The sequence below is a fragment of the Populus nigra genome, chromosome 1, assembly GCF_951802175.1.
Source record: "Populus nigra chromosome 1, ddPopNigr1.1, whole genome shotgun sequence".
NCBI classification, from domain to species: Eukaryota; Viridiplantae; Streptophyta; class Magnoliopsida; order Malpighiales; family Salicaceae; genus Populus; species Populus nigra.
Window position 1 is genome coordinate 3,821,643 of NC_084852.1, and position 13,680 is coordinate 3,835,322.

Below are 13,680 nucleotides of genomic sequence, written 5' to 3' on the forward strand. Positions count from 1 at the left end.
TTCTAAACGGTTGGATTGAAGATTGGTGGTGTGGAAGCTAGTCGTTTTGATAGAAAACGGGGCTATCAGTGTTGTGAGCTTTTCTCTAACATTACTCTCTTTAATCTTGTTGTAATCCGAGAATAAGTTGTTCTTGATGATATATATGTTGTAGGCCTTAGTTGAATCTGAGGAAGAACAGTTGTGAACCTATTATTTGTGATAGTGGAAGTTTTTAGGTGGACTCCGGTCCCGTGGTTTTTCCCGCATCGGGTTTTCCACGTAAAAATCTTGGTGTTGATTTGTGTGATTGTTGCATTATATTTGTTCATTGCTTAATTCTGTTTTTTACTGCACAAAGAGGGAAAAAGGATTGGGACTTGTGAATTGTGAATTGTATTCCGCTGAATTGATCCGGTTAGTTGTCCCGAGTTTTCCCAACAAAGTGGCATTAGAGCATTTGGTTGTGTAGATTGAGTTCTTGTGCAGTTAAAATGGAAAAGGAAGATTCGGGCATGATAAAGCTCACTTCCTCAAATTATTTTCTGTGGAAAACAATGATGGAGGATCACTTATATTGCAATGATTTGGCTTTACCGATTGAATGTAAAGGAATAAAGCCTGATGACATGGATGATGCAAAATGGAATGGACTAAATAGAAAGGCTACCACTAATGTTAGAAAATAGGTATCTTCTAAGTCCATTAATCATATTTCTCAAGAACATGACTGCTATACAGTGTGAAAGATGTTGGAAGAAACATTTGCCAAGGAGAGTGCACAAAACAAGGTTTTTGTAATTAGAGACCTTGTGAATTTGAAGTATAGAGATGGTGAAAATGCTTCGGTGCATATAAATGTATTCCAAGGGTTCTTGAATCAGCTGTCAGTGATGAACCTTGAGTTAGCCGATGAAATGCAAGCATTAATCCTATTGAGTTCATTGCCAGATAGTTGGGAGACTTTGGTTGTGTCACTTGGCAATTCTACTCCGAATGGAAAGCTCACTTTGAAAACAATGAAGGATTGTATCCTCAATGAAGAGAAGAGGAGGAAAGGGACAAGCACTTCCGAGTCTCATGCACTTGTTACAGAAAGTCGAGGGAGAAGTCAAAGCAGGTTCTCTCACGGCAAGCAAAATGGAGAATCCAGCAATAGAAAAGGCAAATGAAAGCCAAGAGGAAGATCTCAGTCAAGGAAGGGTTTTAAGTGTTATTACTGTGACAAGCCTGGGCATATGCAAAAAGATTGCAGAAAGTATAAAAGAGATAAAAAGGGTAGAGATGAAGACAAGAATGAAGAGAATGGTACAGCTGCAGTTGTATCTGATGGTGATGTTGCCATTATATGTGATGATGGCTGTGTTAATCTTGCATGTCAAGATACCACCTGGGTTGCAGATTCAGCAGCTTCTTACCATGTTACACCCCGGCGTGATTTTTACACATCCTACACTGTTGGTGACTTTGGTCAAGTTAGGATGGGAAATCAATGGATGGCTAGTGTTGTGGGCATTGGAGATATTTGGTTGGAAACCAATACTGGGTGCAAGTTGCTACTAAAAGATGTTAAGCATGTGCCTGATATGCGCCTACATTTGATCTCTACTGGTACTCTTGATGAAGAAGGCTATCACAGTTACTTTGGAGATGGTAAATGAAAGCTCTCCAGAAATTCCCTAATTGTTGCTAAAGGGAAGAAGATGGGTCTCTACATGTCACAAGCCAAGGTGATCAAAGGAGAGGTAAATGCAATTGAAGATTGCTCTACTGATTTATGGCATAAGCGGCTTGGACATTTGAGTGAGAAAGGCCTTGGCATCCTTGCCAAGAAGAATTACCTTCCTTTAAAAGGTATGACTTTGAACACATGTACTCATTGTTTAGTTGGTAAACAACATAGAGTTGCATTTCAAAGATCACCTTCATATAGAAGGTCACATATTCTTGATTTAGTTCATACTGATGTTTGCTCTATGATTGATAAGTCTCTTGGAGGTGCATTGTACTTTGTTAGTTTTATTGATGATCACTCCAGGAATATTTGGGCCATTTGTTTGAAATCCAAGATCAAGTACTTGATGTCTTTAAGGATTTCCATGCCAGAGTTGAAAGAGAAACTGGTAGAAAGCTGAAATGTGTTCGAGCAGACAATGGTGGTGAATACAGGGGTCCTTTTGAGAAGTACTACAGGGAACATGGTATCAAGTTGGAGAAGACCGTTCCTAAGACTCCACAGCAAAATGGAATGGCTGAGAGAATGAACATAACCATTGTTGAAAGAATTAGATGTATGCTCTCTCATGCAAAGCTGCCTAAGTCCTTTTGGGGTGAGGCAATGAAGACTGCAGTTGCCATGATCAACCTTTCTCCATCAGTTCCTCTTGAGTTTGATGTTCCAGATAGAGTTTGGAAAGGAAAGGATGTTTCCTATGCACACTTAAGAGTGTTTGGATGCAGAGCATTTGTACATGTTCCAAGGGATGAAAGGTCAAAGCTTAACAGCAAGACAAAGTAGTGTATTTTCTTGGGCTCTGAAGATGATGAGTTTGGCTATAGGTTGTGGGATCCAAAGGAGAAGAAAATTATGAGAAGCAGAGATGTTATCTTCTTTGAAGATCAAACCATTGAAGACTTTGAACTGAAGGAGAAAACAGAGTCTACCACTTTTATTCCTTCTAATTCAAATCCAAGACCTACTCCACAGTTACCTTTGATGCCTACTAATCATGGGGGAGACTTGCAAAATGATGAAAATGGTGGTTTTCTTAATGAGCCATTAGTTGGTGATCCTGAATCAGCTAATGATGATATTGATGTTATTCCTGAATAGGTTATGCATGAAGCTCCAAATGAGCCACAATTAAGGAGGTCAACTAGACCTCGCCAACCTTCCACCAGATATTCTCCTCATGAGTATGTATTGGTTACTGATGGGGGAGAGCCAGAATGCTTTGATGAAGCTATGTCACATGAGAAGAAAAGTTGGTGGCTGAAAGCAATGCAAGAAGAGATGAAATCCTTGCATGAAAACCATACCTTTGAGTTAGTAAAGCTTTCTAAAGGTAAGAGAGCACTCAAGAACAAATGGGTGTTCAGGTTGAAAATTGATGAACATTGCTCACAGCCAAGGTACAAGGCAAGATGGGTTGTGAAAGGTTTCGGTCAGAAGAAGGGTATTGATTTTGAAGAAATCTTTTCACCAGTGGTCAAGATGTCTTCAATCCGAGTTGTGCTTGGCTTAGCTACTAGTTTGAACCTTGAAGTTGAGCAACTTGATGTGAAAACTGCCTTTCTCCATGGTGATTTAGATGAAGAGATCTACATGGAACAACCTGAAGGGTTTGAAGCAAAAGGTAAAGAGCAGCTAGTTTGCAAGTTAAAAAAGAGCTTATATGGGTTAAAGCAAGCTCCAAGACAATGGTACAGGAAGTTTGATTCTTTCATGGTGGATCATGGTTATGACAGGACCACTTCTGATCATTGTGTATTTATAAAAAGGTTTCCAGATGGAAACTTTATTATTCTCCTGTTGTATGTGGATGATATGTTGATTGTTGGCCATGATGCTAAGAAGATTCAGATGTTGAAGGAAGAGTTAATCAAGTCTTTTGCAATGAAAGACTTAGGACCGGTAAAACAGATTCTTGGCATGCATATCACACGTGACAGGAAGAAGGAGAAACTTTGGCTATCTCAGGAGAGATATGTCCAAAAGGTACTTGAGAGATTCAACATGAGCAACTCCAAACCGGTTTGTTCTCCACTTGCAAGCCACTTTAAATTAAGTTCTAAGCAGTTTCCTTCAAGTGATGAAGAAAGAGATGAAATGGAAAAGGTTCCTTATGCATCCGCAATTGGTAGCTTGATGTATGCCATGGTTTGCACAAGGCCGGATATAGCTCATGTAGTTGGTGTGGTTAGTCGGTTCCTCTCCAATCCTGGTAAAGAACACTGGTCAGCAGTGAAATGGATACTCAGGTATCTCAAAGGTACTTCTAGTTTCAGCTTATGTTTTGGTAATGATAAACCTGTGTTGGATGGATACACAGATGCAGATATGGCTGGTGATGTTGATTCTAGAAAGTCCACATCAGGATACTTGATGAAGTTTGCAGGGGGAGCAGTCTCATGGCAATCAAGGTTGCAAAAATGTGTGGCATTATCCACTACAGAGGCTGAATATATTGCTCTTACTGAAGGGGGCAAAGAGTTGTTATGGATGAAGAAGTTCTTACACGAACTTGGCTTAGTTCAAGAGAACTTTGTGTTGCACTGTGATAGTCAAAGTGCAATCCATCTCAGTAAGCATCCTACTTTTCACTCTCGGTCAAAGCACATTGAGGTTAGATATCAATGGATTCGAGATGCTATGGAGATGAAGTCATTTGTTGTCGAGAAGATCCATACCGATGATAACGTGTCAGACATGATGACCAAACCTCTACCGAGAGAGAAGTTTGAGTTTTGCAGAAAAGAAGCAGGCTTGTTAGAGCCTCCTAAATTGAAGCTTACATATTGATCGTCAGTATGGCGAATTCCTCACATGGTGCGTGAGGGGAAGATTTGTTGTGTGTGGTCCCGCACCATGTGATGGTGGGACCACCACATTAATTAGTAAGAGACAGCAAGGCAAGGCTGTCTCTTTGAATTAATATAGGAGCTGCCACTGTAGATGGCAGTAGCAAAATTTGAGAAGAAACAGAGGAGAAAAACGTGAGAAAGAAAGAAGAGGAGGCAGCAGAGTAGTCTGTCTTCTTTCTTCGATTTCCAGTTCGTTCACCGTTGGATCGGGCTGAGATTTTGACAGCCGCTTCTAGACACGTTTCTATTCATTCTGAACGGTTAGATTGAAGATTGGTGGTGTGGAAGCTAGTCGTTTTGACAGAAAACGGGGCTATCAGTGTTGTGAGCTTTTCTCTAACATTACTCTCTTTAATCTTGTTGTAATCCGAGAATAAGTTGTTCTTGATGATATATATATTGTAGCCCTTAGTTGAATCTGAGGAAGAACAGTTGTGAACCCATTATTTGTGATAGTGGAAGTTTTTAGATGGACTCCGGTCCCGTGGTTTTTCCCGCATCGGGTTTTCCACGTAAAAATCTTGGTGTTGATTTGTGTGATTGTTGCATTATATTTGTTCATTGCTTAATTCTGTTTTTTACTGCACAAAGAGGGAAAAAGGATTGGGACTTGTGAATTGTGAATTGTATTCCGCTGAATTGATCCGGTTAGTTGTCCCGAGTTTTCCCAACACTTACCTATTCTCAAGGCAGGGGAAGAGCTTCTTGATCTCATGCTGATTCCATCATCAAGCCACCATATTATGTTGTTTTCAATCTAGAGTATGATTTGTGATTATGTGGTTCAGAGACACTTGTTTAGTTTCGAGAAAACTTGTAAAGGCTGGATATATTTCTTTACTGTGTTCTAAGTTAATTCTATGCTTTTGTAATAATTTGCACTTTGCAGATTCATCTTTTCTAACAAACAGTCATACTTTTCAGATGAATCTACGAATTCCCTTTTTTTTTCTTCTTCGCAAGAGAAGGTCCTTGAGGACTCGAGTTTTGAAAATATCAAACAACTATCGTACATACATAATTGAAGTGGATAAGTAATTCCTGGAACTACTTTCTGGATTCCTTAAACTCGTTGCTGCGTCATCTATGGCAGTTCTTGGATTTGAAAACGCAGGCTGTCTGGGCAACGGTAACTGTGCTTCACTTGTTAACATGGATACAACATCTGACATGGTTGGCCTATCTATGGCGTGTCTTCCACGCATAGCAAGCCAACGTTAATGCATCTCAAGACTTGGTCTTTAGAGCAAGATTCTCTTAGTATTGGTGGATCCACCAGCTCAAATGGGCTACCTGCTTTCCATAGCTCCCATGCCTGAATCAAATTTACGCTAAATGTTAAAATTAAGCTTATGCAGCTAGCAATGTTCTAATTTAAGAGATAGCATGAAACGAACTTACATATCCCACAAGATTGAGAGGGTGGGCCGTCTATTTCAAGGAGGCCTTGGATCCTTCTATCGCTCACAATTTCCAGCAGTAGAACTCCAAAACTGAAGACGTCAGATTTCACAGAGAAAATGCCCTCCATGACATACTCAAGGGACGTATAACCACCGTATGGACAAAGTGAATGTTATGTTATTTTTAAGCACTTAGCAGAGTAATGACACATGAAACTGTAAATCTATACTTACCGTGTTCCTACAATTTGGTTATGAGAGTGAGATAATTCCATATAAAGGAAAGAAAAGAAAATCATGAAGCCCAATTCCTATCAATCCTAATGTCAAAAGATAGAAGGGTATAAAATAAAGATTGATATCAACCCGAGTTAACCAAGGGATCACACCGCATAATAAAAATCACGAAACTCAATTTTCAATCAACCCAATGTTTCAAGGATGAAATTAAAAATTAAAAATCAATTTTAAAAAAGGACCTAAAGCAAAACAAATGACAATAAAAAAAATAAGAACTAAAATTGGCATAAAAACAAAATGACAAGATATACATTTTAATTTGGTTGGACCAATATGAATCTTAAAGTGAGGAGAGAGGAATAGGGGGAGAAGAAAAAATATTGTCGTCGTCTAACTACTAATCATAAACCAACACGCGTGGCCTTAGTGGACAGAATTCGGTGCGCCGCTTTAAATGCCACCATGGACGATTATGTTTGGCCATCGAAGGATGTAACACACACTGCTTGAACGCGATGAGTCTCCTCCACATGCTAGCGGATGCGATCCAAGGGTTGGCCTAGTTGCCCTGCCTGTCTACCCTAGTCCACTATATTTGTTTTAATTTTCATTTTGATTATTTAACACTTAATTTTTTACAACGTAATTTTAGTTTATTTTGCCAAACTGATGATTATCAACCAAGTGCTAGAATCCTCACTTAATATTGCGAGAACCTCATATCTAGGTAACTAAAACAAACTACGAAGTCAAATCGCAATAAAATCAATGTAAATAGATCAAATTTAAAAACAAATTGAGTGACAAAAAAAAACATAAATTCTTCTCTTGACTATACAAAATGAGTTACAAAAAAAAAAAAAACTTAATATTTTTATAAGATTCAAATTAAAAAAAAAACAGCATAAAAATCTCCACAAACCACCTACCAACCCAAAACCACTCAATATATGTATATATATATATGTATATGAGCTTTTGAGCCACAACAAGTCAAAACACCATAAGGATAATTACATTAAAATATTCTTGACAAGATAGCCTGAAAAGGACTTAATTGAAAGCAAATTAAGTTCGAAAGACAATTTGACCCGTATCAAAAGAATTAATTAAGTACAAGGGATTAATTAAAATTTTAATCAGTTTAATTGACTTAATTAAGAATTTTATTAAAGCAAAATTAAGTTTGAAAATCAATTTGACCAACATCGGAAATTAAGCTAAAAGACTTAATTAAACTTCTAATGGGTTTATTTGAGTTATTTAATGATTTAATTGAAAGAAAATTAAGTTTGGAGGCCTAATTAGGGTTAATTTGCAATAATTGAAAGATAAAGGATCTAGTTGAACTTTTGAGAGCCTAATTGGTTTAAAAGGCTTAATTGGATGAAATTAGAAGTCTGAATGGCAAATTAAGGATGAAATTGAAAATATCAAACACTAAAGACTATATAAAAAATTGCAAAAATCCAAAAATTTAAGAGCTGCAATAAAAAATAGAAGAAGGATTTAAACTAAATTAACCTAGAGTTGCCAAAACAACACCGTTCCATTTAACCATTTAAGTATAACGATTTGTTTTGTTTAAATCTAAGATTAAAAAAATAAAAATTTAAGGCCGAACAACATGTTATTTAACCACTGTTCATCATCATTCCCGGAAAAAAAACCTGAAAAGCGTGGTTGAATTGTGACCTTTCAAGAACTGTTTGACCGTCATCCAACCATTAGAATTCATTTCCTCCCCTCTAAGCCTCTCTCAATAGACAACAAAACACGTACCCAACCAGCTATATCTACCAAAAATAACAGAAACAACTGGAAACAACTGGTGTCCTCCTCCCTTGCGAGCTCTCTTACAATATATGCAAAGCCTGATCCCTAGCCTCAATGAATGATTATGATCTGTTTTTTTGCTATCAAGGGATGAGATGCGCCCAGCTCATGGCCTCTAGATTTTTCGCAATATTGTTCTATAAAACTCCCATCAAATATTAACCAAAGTGGGGGAGGATAATTAAGCTGTGACACAAAAAAGCAAGAGCCTGGAAAGGAGGGCCGATAACCACACTGTCGTTACTTATTTCGAGCCCTAGTTCCTAGTTTTGGAAAACCTTTACATCCTCCATCACCCACTCCAGATCACTGAACACCAGTGCACACCACAGCCTCCATTGTTATCTCCCCCTAAACACTTCACTCCATATATATTTAACTTCACTCACGGGGAGGCACTTCAGACGTATAGTCGGGACCAAAGAGAAGTTCAGTGTTTGTAACAAGGAGAAAAACAAAGTGTTGTCATTACGAAGCAGAAAACATTCATTATTTCCAGTCTCAAGCTGGTCTCAAGCTGGTCTCAAGTTTTCCATTCAAACCAGAAACCTCCCTCTCAGCTGCCGTAGGTACATAGTTTTTCCTTCTTCTCTTTTTGTTCCTGTTCAAGTTTTCCACTGTAAAGTTGGTTTTTGCATATTCATGCTTGCATCTCTGCCATTTGTCAAGATGATGGTGTAGGGAGCATGCTTTGCTTTAAATCGTACGAGACTTCCTAGGATTTGCAAATGAAATATCATTTGTTCTTACATTGAGCAGCAGGAAATGATGTAGGTGATGGGTAAGGTTAATGTAAAATGTTGGTTTTGATCCTTGAAACGTGAAGCTTTTTTTTTGTTTTTTTTTTAGGATTTAGGGTTTCCGAAATTGCTCTGTTTTGAAAGAAAAAGAAGGTTGGGCTATTTAGTTTTCTTAACACCCATTCGTTTCATTAGGACCAGGCTTCTGCTAGTTTTGGACTTGGCCAGGAAACCCAGCTCGTGTTGCTGGGCTGAGCCTTTAAAAACCTTAAGGCTGTGTTCGGCCTAATAGAAATTTATCAAACAAAAAATGTTTTCTTTTGGATCTTAAATGAGTTTGGCAAACATAATCTCAAGAGAAGTTTTTAGTATGCATTTTTTAATCAAGGGTGTATTTAGAAAATATATCATAAATTATTTTTCATAATATTTATTTATTTATTTATTTATTTATTTATTATGTTTTGTTAAACACGTCTTTAATTTTAATTATAGTTTTAAATTTTGAAGAACTATTTTACAATTAATTTGGATTTTTCCACATTAGTGTTGCGAAAAAAAAATAAAAATTCAATGCAAAAGATGAATATTTGTCATTATTATCAAAATATATCTTCACAATATTCTAAAAACATCTCAATGATTTTATTTGTTAATAAAGTAAAATTTAAATGAGAATAGAATAACTTCATAGAAAAACAAATAAGACTAAAAACATAATGTATGAAAAAACCATGAAGTTAAAATCACAACAAAAAAACAACACAAAAATATCCAAAATAAAAAATAAAATAAAAATAATGAATGTTAAAATTACAAAAAAATAAAATAAAAGATAAGAATAAGCATCCAATCCTAAACACCAAAACATAATTAAAAAAAAATAATATACAAAATTCTTTATCAAATATATATATAAAAAAGCTAATTCTCTTCATTATTTTATTGGATATCATAACGAATAATGGTACATATAATCATATAATATAAAATACAACCTTGTTAAAAACTTCTATGCATATTCCGAATGAAATTTGAAATTTTGAGAAATACTGATGGAGAAATAAACCTCTATCTCGCATGCATGGTTGACAGAGATACATAATTTATGGAAGTACCAATCTCTGCTGGCTTGCTGAGGCTATTTTCTTCCACAATACTTCTTGCACTGGAAAATGCAGGCTGTTTGGGAAGTGGTAATTGTGCTTCGCTTGTAAGCATTGATATAACATCTGACATAATCGGCCTATCCACTGCATTGTTTTCTACACATAGCAAGCCCACATGAATGCATCTCATGACTTGGTCTTTGGAGCAAGATTCTCTTAGTATTGGATCCACCAGCTCAAATGGGCTACCTGCTTTCCATAGCTCCCATGCCTGAACCAAGTTTACGTTGAATGTTAAAATTAAGCTTATGCAGCTAGCAATGTATAATTTATGAGGTTGCATGAAATGAACTTACATATCCCACAAGATTGAGAGGGCGGCCGTCTATTTCAAGGAGGTCTTGGATCCTTCTACCACTCACAATTTCCAGCAGTAGAACTCCAAAACTGAAGACATCAGATTTCACAGAGAAAATGCCCTTCATGAAATACTCAGGGGATATATAACCACTGTATGGACAAAGTGAATGTTATGTTATTTTTAACCACTTAACAGAGTAATGACATATAGAACTGTAAATCTATACTTACCGCGTCCCAACAATTTGGTTTGTATTTCCTTCTAAATCATTGATCTTGAAAATTCTTGCCATGCCAAAATCAGAAATTTTGGGGTTCAAATTTCCATCAAGTAGTATGTAACTTACCAAATATAAATGTATCCAAGCTTTTATTAGGCATGTATTCGTACACTAACATTTTCTCTTCCCCTTGAATGCAGCAGCCTAGGAGCCTGACAAGATTCATGTGTTGCAATTTAGCTATGAGTATAAGCTCGTTTTTGAATTCCACAAGCCCTTGTCCTGAACTTGTAGACAGTCTTTTTACCGCTATCTCTCGCCCATCCGGCAATTTCCCCTGAAGTGAAACATCTCTCAATTCAATACTTGGTCTGAGATATAAGTTAATAAGTTCTTCAATCCTTTTCTTGAAGTAATTTTTAACAAACTACCTTGTAAACTGGTCCAAAGCCACCTTGTCCAAGTTTATTGTCTGCAGAAAAGGAATTTGTAGCAGCCGTAATTGTTGCTGCACTATATACCTTTAAATTATGGCCCTTGTTTCCGTCATTCTCGAGTTCAAGCGTATCGTTCGTTGAATCCAATGTCAGCAACTCAAATAGGTACTTCTCTGCTCAGATTGATATGATAAAGTAAGCTAATCCCGGAATTCAACAAGTCTTAAAATCATTAAATTTGTTTGTTATTTAGAAAATGTTACCTCTAAGTCTTCTCCTTCTCAGATACCACGAGTCCCGCGAGCCCCATCAATGAAACAAATCCCACAGAAGCTAAAATAATCCATATCCAATTCCTTTTCCCTACATCCAATTGGAATTTATTTAAAATTAATTACATTGTTGGGTTATAAATTGGTAATCAGAAAACGAAAGAACAGCTTACCTGAAGAGCCTTGAACAATGATGTGGTATTGAATTGCATTTCCACTCAGGTCTTGTGTGAAGCTTCCATAATAAAACGTGCATCCAGTATCGTTGGCATTATTGCCTATGGTAGGAACACCAACACATTGACAATCTTTCCAGCAGATGTCCATGCAATCACTAATACTAAGACTAGAATTATCGTCGACCTTAATAGGAACTGTGTTAACAAAGTATCCTCGTCTCAGTTCAAAACTGTTCCTATTGCTCCTGCATGCCGGTCCTGACCACCTCTCGCAACCACCATCTGTGTTATTTCCTTTACATGTTGAGCCCCCATATGTTCGACTAGTAGTGTTATCTACTATGCTCCCATCATATTCCAACTGCCACATTGAAAAATTCCTTTGACCCTGAGGAGTAAATTGATTTGCCGAAACTGTGAACATAAAGTAATCCTCGTCTGCGTTAGAATCATTAATAAAACTGAAATCAAGAACCGCTGCATCCAGAAAAGGAATTTCGAAACTAGTATTGCTCCTCAATGGTCCAGTAGTCCAATAAATTACATCTCGCCGCTTAATGACCACCTCCTTTCCATTAGTATCCCATTCAAAAGTGAAAGCACCAGCGGGAATGGGTACTAAGTCGCTCAACCACGACATGAGGGACCAGGTTTGGCCAGTTCTATGGTTGATCCCTAACTTCATTCCAGGCAAGAATGTGTCAGTAGGAAAGTCAAAGCTTTGCCATAAGACCTGTTGGCTGCCAGAATTTTCATCTTTGAGAACAAAATTGCCTGAATCTTCTAAAATAGCTGTTATATTGGTTGCAGAAGATTGACTTGAATAGAACTCAACAGGATCACCTCCAGAGTAGATGAGTTTCATATTTCCTGATCCATCTATTGCAAGAACCCCTGAATTGTCTGCTATGGGTTTGCCTCTGTTGGCTAGCCAAAAAGGGTGGCTTGTGTCGTTGTTGTACCATATTCCCAAGTACCTAGCATTCGACTCGGCAGAGCCGAGTCTTGTGAATCCTAAAGTGAAGAGCCCATTTTTGGAAACTAGAGTACTGGAAGAATTGAAGGAATCACCACCTTGGTACAGTGTGTCTGCTGCCAAAACGTGAGAGGCACAGAAGCAAAACAAAAGGAACCGGTAGATCCTTCTAGCCATGGAAGATAACATTCATGAACAAGGAAGAAAAAAGTAAGAAGCATTTAGTAGATGATGAGCTATGTGTCATGATCTACCTAAAATGAAATAAAAAATATAGCCAACAATTTTGAGCTGCCGGCTCGTTAATCATTGAAATTGACTTGGACTTTTCTCTTTCCTAATTTCATAAGAAAAATAAAAAATAATAAAGAAAAGAAGGCAAACAAGAAATGGTTTTGTTTGTACAATGAGAAACTATATTAACTAATATACTAAACCGTGTGGGAATTTATTGTTTCCCCACACACAAAACACTGAATTATAATAGTAATTCATAATAATTCTTTTTTTTTTAGCTTTTCTCTTTTTTTCTTTTTTTTTTCTTTTTTTTTCAAATTTTTTTTTCAACTTTCTTATTTTTTCTTTTTTGTCATTTATTTTTTTTCAAAATTATTTTTGTTAATTTTACCTTTTAAAATTTTTGCTTTGTAATTTTTTTCTTTAAAATACTATGGATTGCTATGATGTTTTTCCACTTAGTTTTTCTATTTTATTTCTTTATTTTTCAAAATTATATTTATCGATTTTTTTTTAATATTGAGCTGATTAAGAATTTAGCTTTATAATTTTTTTCTTTAAAACACTGTGAATTGTTGCAGTGTTTTTCCATGTAATTTTTTTATGATTTTTTTCAAAATTATCTTTGTCGATTTTTTTAAAATATTGAGTTGGTTAAGAATTATAATTACAATAAAACTAAATCATATGAGGAATGCGTTGTAGTTTTTCTCACAAAACACTGTTGATTGCTACAATATTTCTCTAAATGGTTTTTTATTTTATTTTATTTGGAAAAAGCGTTATAGTTTTCCTTACAAAACATTGTCAATTGCTACAACGTTTTTTCTCATGGGTTTTTTTCCTTTCAAAATTATCTTTGTTGGTTTTTTTTTTATATTAAGTTGGTAGAGAATTTAGCTTTGTAATTTTTTTTTCTTTTTATTAACTGAAAAGTTAAATCATATGGCGAAAACAATGTATCTTTTCTCACAAAACACTGTAAATTACTACAAATCATTTTGTTCAGTCTCTAAGTTTTGGATCACCAACACAATTTTTTTTTTCGTCATGAAATATTTGCTTCATCATACCTTTAATTTCTATTACTTATCTAGTGTTGGTTCA

At 36.2% G+C, this 13,680-nt stretch overlaps 2 pseudogenes; both read right to left on the reverse strand.

Annotated features, from left to right (window-relative positions):
* Nucleotides 1-5,567: 5,567 nt before the first annotated feature.
* Nucleotides 5,568-6,094, reverse strand: LOC133675688 (G-type lectin S-receptor-like serine/threonine-protein kinase SRK; annotated as a pseudogene).
* Nucleotides 6,095-9,723: 3,629 nt separating this feature from the next.
* On the reverse strand, nucleotides 9,724-12,668 carry LOC133698874 (G-type lectin S-receptor-like serine/threonine-protein kinase At1g67520; annotated as a pseudogene).
* Between the last annotated feature and the right edge of the window lie 1,012 nt (nucleotides 12,669-13,680).